Here is a 7,812-nt window from a genome sequence, read left to right as displayed (position 1 = left end):
GCTTCAATATAGCAAACCCATTTGGAAGCCAACAACAATCCTAACTTTCATCAAGGCAGCATTCAAAGATCAACCATTTAAATATAATTATTACCGTTAAATAGTGGGCATTATATTCATTTCATTATTAAGCTAAGCATGTATTGGTTATTTATATCATAGCAGTGCCTTGAGGCCCAACCATAAGGGCCATACTGATTAAATATAGGATGAGACAATTCTTGCCGTAAAGAGCTTACAACGTAAGGCTACGTCTTCCCTGCCAAACAAGTGGTTTTTACAGTGAGATGGCTAATGTGCAATAGTTATCTCACTGTAACATCCTAGTAGAGAAAAGGCACCTGTCTTTTGTAACATATGATAGCGAGGCAAGGTCAGCATGTATTCACCCCCACAGTAGTTGACCTCGCCTAGCTACCTTGTAATGGCTGTGGAGATAACTTCTCAGAGACAGTCTCTGTGTCTGGGTCATATGCTGTGCTCTACATTTCCTTACCAAGTTAAAGCCTACAAACATTTATACTCATCAATGGAAAACCAACTTTTTAAAAGGGAGGTTGAGAAATGTTTTGGAGCAGTGGTTCTCAGCAGGTAGATTTACTAATTCACGGGGACTGGGCTGGTCACACGCTGCTGGATCTCTTTCCTTGTTTCCAGCTGCTGACTCATATTAAAAGAAGCTAAAAATACATTAAATACTTTCCTCCTGTTACTTTGCCAGGTAAACAATTGCTGTAGTTACCACAGGTATGCTATGTGATCACTGTTGAATGTGAGGTTCGTGGCTAATCACCGCCCATGAACTGATAAAGGATCAGACCTCAGACTTTGCCTGTGGAACCAAGATCTAGTTGGATGTCATGGCAGGACTGCTGTGGGGTGGGTGTGTCTTTGGCTGGATATGCGCTTCAGCAGAAGGTGAAGGGGGAGCAGGGAAGGGTTTCTGATACAAAGCCCACTGAGGTCAATGGAAGTTCTCCTATTGACTCCAGAAGGCTTTGCATCAGACCCAAAGGGCCTAATCTAAAGCCAGCTGAAGTCAATGTAAAGGCTGACGTCAATGAGCTTTGGATCAGGCCGTATACAAAGAAGTGGGCTGTGAGCAGGGTATTCTCCACGAGGGATCCACAGTTTTGGAATTTATTTCCCTCCCAGTCCTCTTGAGCAGTTAAATCTTCAGGGCCTAGTGCAAAGGTGGTATAATCTTCTAGGCATTTGAGGTCGGAGTGCATTAAGGCTTGGACACATTTGTTGTGGGGCTTGTTTTATTTGCGGTCCTGTATGTATTTTACATTGAGAAAACCAGGCCCTTCCATTTTAAATTGTACTGGGAAAGTAAACTGTCCAGATCCCAGAATTTGGATGGGGACCTAGTTCTTCACTGAGCCTTAGTCCCATCTATGTGGGGTCGGCAATTTGAGTTCTTCTTTTCCATTCCAGTATGTCTTGAAGAAGTTCTTAGGAAACTCCATAGCTAATCAAATTCTTTTGTATGACATCCACCCATCTAGTTTTAGGTTCTTCCAACCCTTCTTTTAATCTCTACTTCTAAGTTTAACACCTTGTTTACTACATATTCTTCTGATTTTCTTTTCACATGTTCACACCATCTAAGCCTGGATTCCTTCAGCTTTTCTATAATTGGTAACACCTTCACACTTCCCCTAATTCATTTGTTCTGAACATGGTTCATCCTTGTAACTCCAAGCATTCATCTTAACATTTTCATTTCTACTGTATTCAAGATCCGCTCTTTGCTCTTCCTCAGTGCCCAGCATTAAGAGACACACAAAAGTGCAGGCCTAATTACCATCTTGTAGATCTTACTTTTCAATTTGATAGGCATTCTCCTATCACAGATCAGTCCAGTCACTTCTCTCCATTTAGTTCATGCCTTCCCTGTTCTACTAATGGGGGGTGGAGGGGCCTGGTTATTTTTTATAAATAAATGAAATAAGCATGTTTTTAAGAGGACAACTCTAGTGGCATTTCTACACATGGGACTCATTTCGAGCCACTGGGTACATATATTCCCCAAAATAATTGATTCTTGGTAAATAAAAATTCCCCTCTTCTTCACAACAAAACATTTAGTTGAAATAAGTATTTCCCTATCTTCAATGCCACACAGGGTTTTTTTAAAAATAAGGAAATATTATATAAGAAAGGTCATAAGATAAGCTAACAAAAACCAGGAAATTGAAAATGGAGGCTGATGCTCCCCTAGTTTCTGACTTCCACCTATTTGTAACCATACTATTTTTTACAAGTAAGGGGATATGTTTACATGATGGTAATTGTCACTTAGGGGAGCAGGAACTATTATATGCTGCTGTTTTTTGGTGCAATGTTTGTGGAGAGGCTTAGAGGTTAAGGAATTAATATTTTGTTTTTGGATTTCAGTATCTGCCCAGACTAAAGTGAAATCATTTTGGAGGGTCTGGGTTTTTAGAAGATATTGGATTACATCCTAAAACTAATAGAATTATAGCTCATTGGCTGCTGCTGCTCCATAGAGGGCCAGAAATGAGTAAGCATGTAATTACATCCTTTCTGTTCCTTTAGGAGAATGTTCTTCAGGTTATTACTGAGGGCCCCGGATTAAAACTGCAACTGTTTGCATTGTACTTGGTTAATATCTGAACAGGGGTATTAGGAACTCACTATATTGATTGCAAAATTAAGATTATGAAAATTTCGGTAAATTCAGAGTTGTCAGCTCTCATGGTTTTATCACAAGTCACACCATATTCAGTGATTTTAAAGGCTGCTTTCTTCCAAACATTTCTCATGCACAGTCCCTGCCAAGAGGTGAATATTTTTTAGAAGTTTGACACTCAGACAATTGAGTATTTTTTAGGTCCAATCAAAATCACTCTGATGTAAATCCATCAAACTTGTTATAAGCAGATCCTAACTAGCACGTAGGACTATTTTTTTCCAAGATCGATGGATGACCTGTCCTTCATGTGCATCTATAATTTATCTGAGAAGTGTGGATAATTCTGTAAGTTTCTCTTCACCTGATCTTAACTCACTTTGCTTTTCAAGGAGTCCTGTGGTCTTTTAGCACGCCCAGTGCTTTTGCTAATGTAAGCTGATATGGAGTTTGTGAATTTTGTACTGATATTTCCTAACGATTGCAGGTCATTTATGACTTTTAGAAAAAAAAATCACATCCCCACTTAGCTGTGCTCTCACCTGCCTCAATCATTGGCGACCAGCGCCCATACCTCAAGATCCTGGCAGGCAGCACACCCCCACCCCCACCCCCACCCTCACCACTGCGGGTATAGATAGTGGTGGAATCCTCACTGCCATGCTCTCCTCTTGGACCTCTGCTGTTAGCTATAGCCATACTATGGGGCGAAACTGTTAGTCACCCCTCCCACATACAGCCCCTGAGCCATTTCCCATCATTCCTGGCTTCCTTCTGAGCAAAGAGGTGCCTGGCTCCTGCAGGCGCTATTGTATACAGTGACAAAGGCGGCTCCAGGATTAGTACTGCCATGCCTTGTGCTGAGGAGGGGGAAGTGGCTCTCCCTCACAGCATTCTCCTGGATCAAAGACACCTAAGTCTCTAAGTTTCTACCTTCCATCAGCAGCCTCCAGTTCCCACAGATGCTAATGCATTTTCCCAGCAGTGGAAATGTTACAGGGGTCATACAATGGTAGAAATCAATGGAAAATATCTTTCCCTTAATGTGGTAGTTGGGTGTGCCACAGTTTAGGGCAACTGCAGCAGTATTTCTTCCTTGTCCTCCACCGAGGACATAAACTCTTAGGTTTTTGGCTCCCCAGCCATCACGTCTCCTGCGCAGAGACATGTGTCTCTCCCCCTCCTGGCCAGCATTTTTCCAGGCTGCACAGCTCCTTGCCTGCACTCAGAATTCCCCAGCAAGTCAGACTGCTTAAGCGCACCTGCTTTTCTATCTTCTCAGAGGCTATTAGCCTCTGAGAAGAAGTGCTCACAGTTATAAGGTACCACCCAGCTCTTTCTAAGCAAGCACATTTATTCTTAAGGTGAAGGCATCACAGAGAAAACATATTAAAACAATAAAAGAATCTTTCACTGAGTACTTGCATACCCAGAGGGGTGCATTTGTGTATACCTCCCCCTAGGGATTTTCTAGGAAACTCACTTGAAAAGTCTATTCTTGTCTGGCACATTGTTTCAAATAGTCCTGTGAAATTCATAACACTTCCCAGGGTTTACACATCTTCCCCTAGAAACGTTATGTACAATCTCACAATAGTACATAAACGTTTTTCAATACACTGCACTCCTAAAATACTTTAATTTAATTCAGTAAGATTTGTCCAGGATACTGCAAGAAATTGCTATAACTCTCTCATGGGGGTGGTGGAATATTCGGTATATTTGTTTATCTTCCTTGGCAAAGGGTAAAATGTGTGATGTTGGAGTCTCTGGCCTGCATGGAGTGGGGGAACGTTTAACATGTCCATACTTGGGGTGTGGGTTTTGTGGGTCAGGATGGGTCTGTGGCCCATAGAAGAAGTATAAAATTCAATGGGGCAGGATAAGGGGATCTGTAGCCGAGGAGTGGGGCAAAAGTAGAAAAACAAGGGTAGTGTTAAGGTTGGTACTAGAACCTCAACTGCACATTGCCTGAGCTCCTAGGATTTAGAAACTGTACAGCAAAAATGCCCATCATTAAAAACAGCCAAAGAAAGACATTGAATAGCATTGGAGTTATACCAGAGAACAAAGACATTATATGGAACATTTTTGAAAGCTGCGGCTTTAGTTTCTACTTTGTTGGGGGAGTGGCAGATTATTCATCAAAATTCCAACTCCATACAGTCACAACCTTTTGTGAAATTAAAGTAGACGCCATCTAATGACCACAGAGACAGACGTGTCCAGTGGTTAGAGCACTGGGTTGGAATTCAAGAGACCAGGATTCTGTTTGCAGCTCTGCCACTCACCTGCCATGTGGCATTGGCTAAGTCACTTAATTTCTCTGTGCCTATGTTCCTCATCTCACCCTTTGTCCTGTCTGCTAAGGCTTTGTCTTCACTGTTTAAAAAGGTGTGTTTTTACCACAGGATAATCAATGTGCATTAGCTCTCTCACAGTAAAATCCTAGTAGAGACTAGGCACCTGTAGTTTCATTACAAGCCTTTTAATCAAGAAAAAATTCAAACTGATGAAGTTTATATTAAAGACGCACTGGAAACCTCCAGTTTTAAAAAACAAATATTAAAACCAAATATTAAAACAAAACAGGTTTCTGACAGAGCATCCTTCAAACTGGTCCTCTTTTTCTTCTTTTTAGAAAAAATCCTCTTTAAACCCAGTTTAGAAGGGTTTTTCTGCTCCCCTCTTTATGAGGAGTTTAGGAGTCCAGGACAGCGGGCTGTATTTTAAAGAATCATTATTGAGGTTACAGGGACAAACCATCCCGATGTGTAGAAAGAATAGTAAATATGGCAGGCGATGAGCTTGGCTTAACAGTGAAATCCTTGCTGATCTTAAACAGCCTCACCTCAATCCCTGGAAAAATCATGGAGCAGGTCCTTAAGGAATCAATTCTGAAGCCCTTAGAGGAGAGGAAAGTGATCAGGAACAGTCAGCATGGATTCACCAAGGGCAAGTCATGCCTGACTAATCTAGTTGCCTGCTATGACAAGATAACTGGCTCTGTGGATGAGGGGAAAGCAGTGGACATGTTATTCCTTGACTTTAGCAAAGCTTTTGACACAGTCTCCCACAGCATTCTTGCCAGCAAGTTAAAGAAGTATGGGCTGAATGAATGGACTATAAGGTGGACAGAAAGCTGGCTAGATTGTCGAGCTCAACGGGTAGTGATCAATGGCTCCATGTCTAGTTGGCAGCCGGTCTCAAGTGCAGTGCCCCAAGGGTCGGTCCTGGGGCCGGTTTTGTTCAATATCTTCATTAATGATCTGGAGGATGGCGTGGATTGCACCCTCAGCAAGTTTGCAGATGACACTAAACTGGGAGGAGAGACAGATACGCTGGAGGGTAGGGATAGGATACAGAGGGACCTAGACAAATTAGAGGATTGGGCCAAAAGAAATCTGATGAGGTTCAACAAGGACAAGTGCAGAGTCCTGCACTTAGGACAGAAGAATCCCGTGCACCGCTACAGACTAGGGACCGAATGGCTTGGCAGCAGTTCTGCAGAAAAGGACCTAGGGGTTACAGTGGACGAGAAGCTGGATATGAGTCAACAGTGTGCCCTTGTTGCCAAGAAGGCCAATGGCATTTTGGGATGTATAAGTAGGAGCACTGCCAGCAGATCGAGGGACGTGATCGTTCCCCTCTATTCGACATTGGTGAGGCCTCATCTGGAGTACTGTGTCCAGTTTTGGGCCCCCCACTACAAGAAGGATGTGAAAAAATTGGAAAACGTCCAGTAGAGGGCAACAAAAATGATTAGGGGACTGGAACACATGACTTATGAGGAGAGGCTGAGGGAACTGGGATTGTTTAGTCTGCCAAAGAGAAGAATGAGGGGGGGATTTCAACTACCTGAAAGGGGATCCAAAGAGAATGGATCCAGACTGTTCTCAGTGGTAGCAGATGACAGAATGAGGACTAATGATCTCAAGTTGCAGTGGGGGAGGTTTAGGTTGGATATTAGGAAAAACTTTTTCACTAGGAGGGTGGTGAAGCACTGGAATGCGTTACCAAGGGAGGTGGTGGAATCTCCTTCCTTTGAAGTTTTTAAGGTCAGGCTTGACAAAGCCCTGGCTGGGATGATTTAGTTGGGGATTGGTCCTGCTTTGAGGACGGGGTTGGACTAGATGACCTCCTGAGGTCCCTTCCAATCCTGATATTCTATGATTCTATGATTAGAAGAGTCTTTTGGGCATGCCCAAGAGCAGGAGAACTCGAGACTAGATGAAGAAACCACTCTGTTAGATGTATGGCTTGTGTTGACATAATGGTCCCTTCTAGAATTAAAATCTATTAATCATAGAATATCAGGGTTGGAAGGGACCTCAGGAGGTCATCTAGTCCAACCCCCTGCTCAAAGCAGGACCAATCCCCAATTTTTGCCCTGGATGCCTAAATGGCCCCCTCAAGGATTGAACTCACAACCTTGGGTTTAGCAGCCCAATGCTCAAACCACTGAGCTATCCCTCCCCACCAACCCCACCAAACCTGCTTGGGCCACCCCATTTCTTCCACCACTTCCTGTCTACTGATTCCTCCTTTTTAGTTTTACTGCTCTTGTTACTGATAAACACCTTCTTGCAGAGCCTGAGGAACAGCACGCAGGTAAGGTCCATCCCCGAGTAATGCATGAGACCAGGAAACACAACTGACCATCAATTAAACATTGAAACTGACTATACACAGAGTGCTGACAGATGCACAAAGCAAGCAACCTGGGCGGGGAGTTCCTCTCTCTACACACTTCCAGTTACAGTAATCTTTTGAGGGTGGAGGGGGAGTTAATTGTAACAATACTAGGTACAACAGTTGCAAATGGAAAGATTATTTCCAAGTTGACGGTGCTCATTGAATAGGTGTGTGCATCTCCTCTGCACTACCAAACCCCTCCCCACCCCTTTCCCTTTCAAAGAGAGCAGGTGGGGGGAGATGTTTGAAGGCAGTGTGTAGCATCTATGCAGGCCTTGTTGCCTATCGAGCTATACTGCTGAGGAGAGCTGGGAGGGAATACTGCAGTGAGTCACAGAGCCTTAGCTTTTCCTACAAAGATACATGGGTTTGGGGAGCTGATCCACCTCTTTCCCACACCAAGGAAACCATCCAGAAGAAACTTTTTCACACAGTGGAGAATAGGGCCCATAGAAAAT

The sequence above is a fragment of the Natator depressus genome, chromosome 7 (genome assembly GCF_965152275.1).
Source record: "Natator depressus isolate rNatDep1 chromosome 7, rNatDep2.hap1, whole genome shotgun sequence".
Classification (NCBI taxonomy): domain Eukaryota; kingdom Metazoa; phylum Chordata; order Testudines; family Cheloniidae; genus Natator; species Natator depressus.
The sequence above is the reverse complement of the archived record's forward strand: the minus strand, read 5'-3'. Positions refer to the sequence as shown.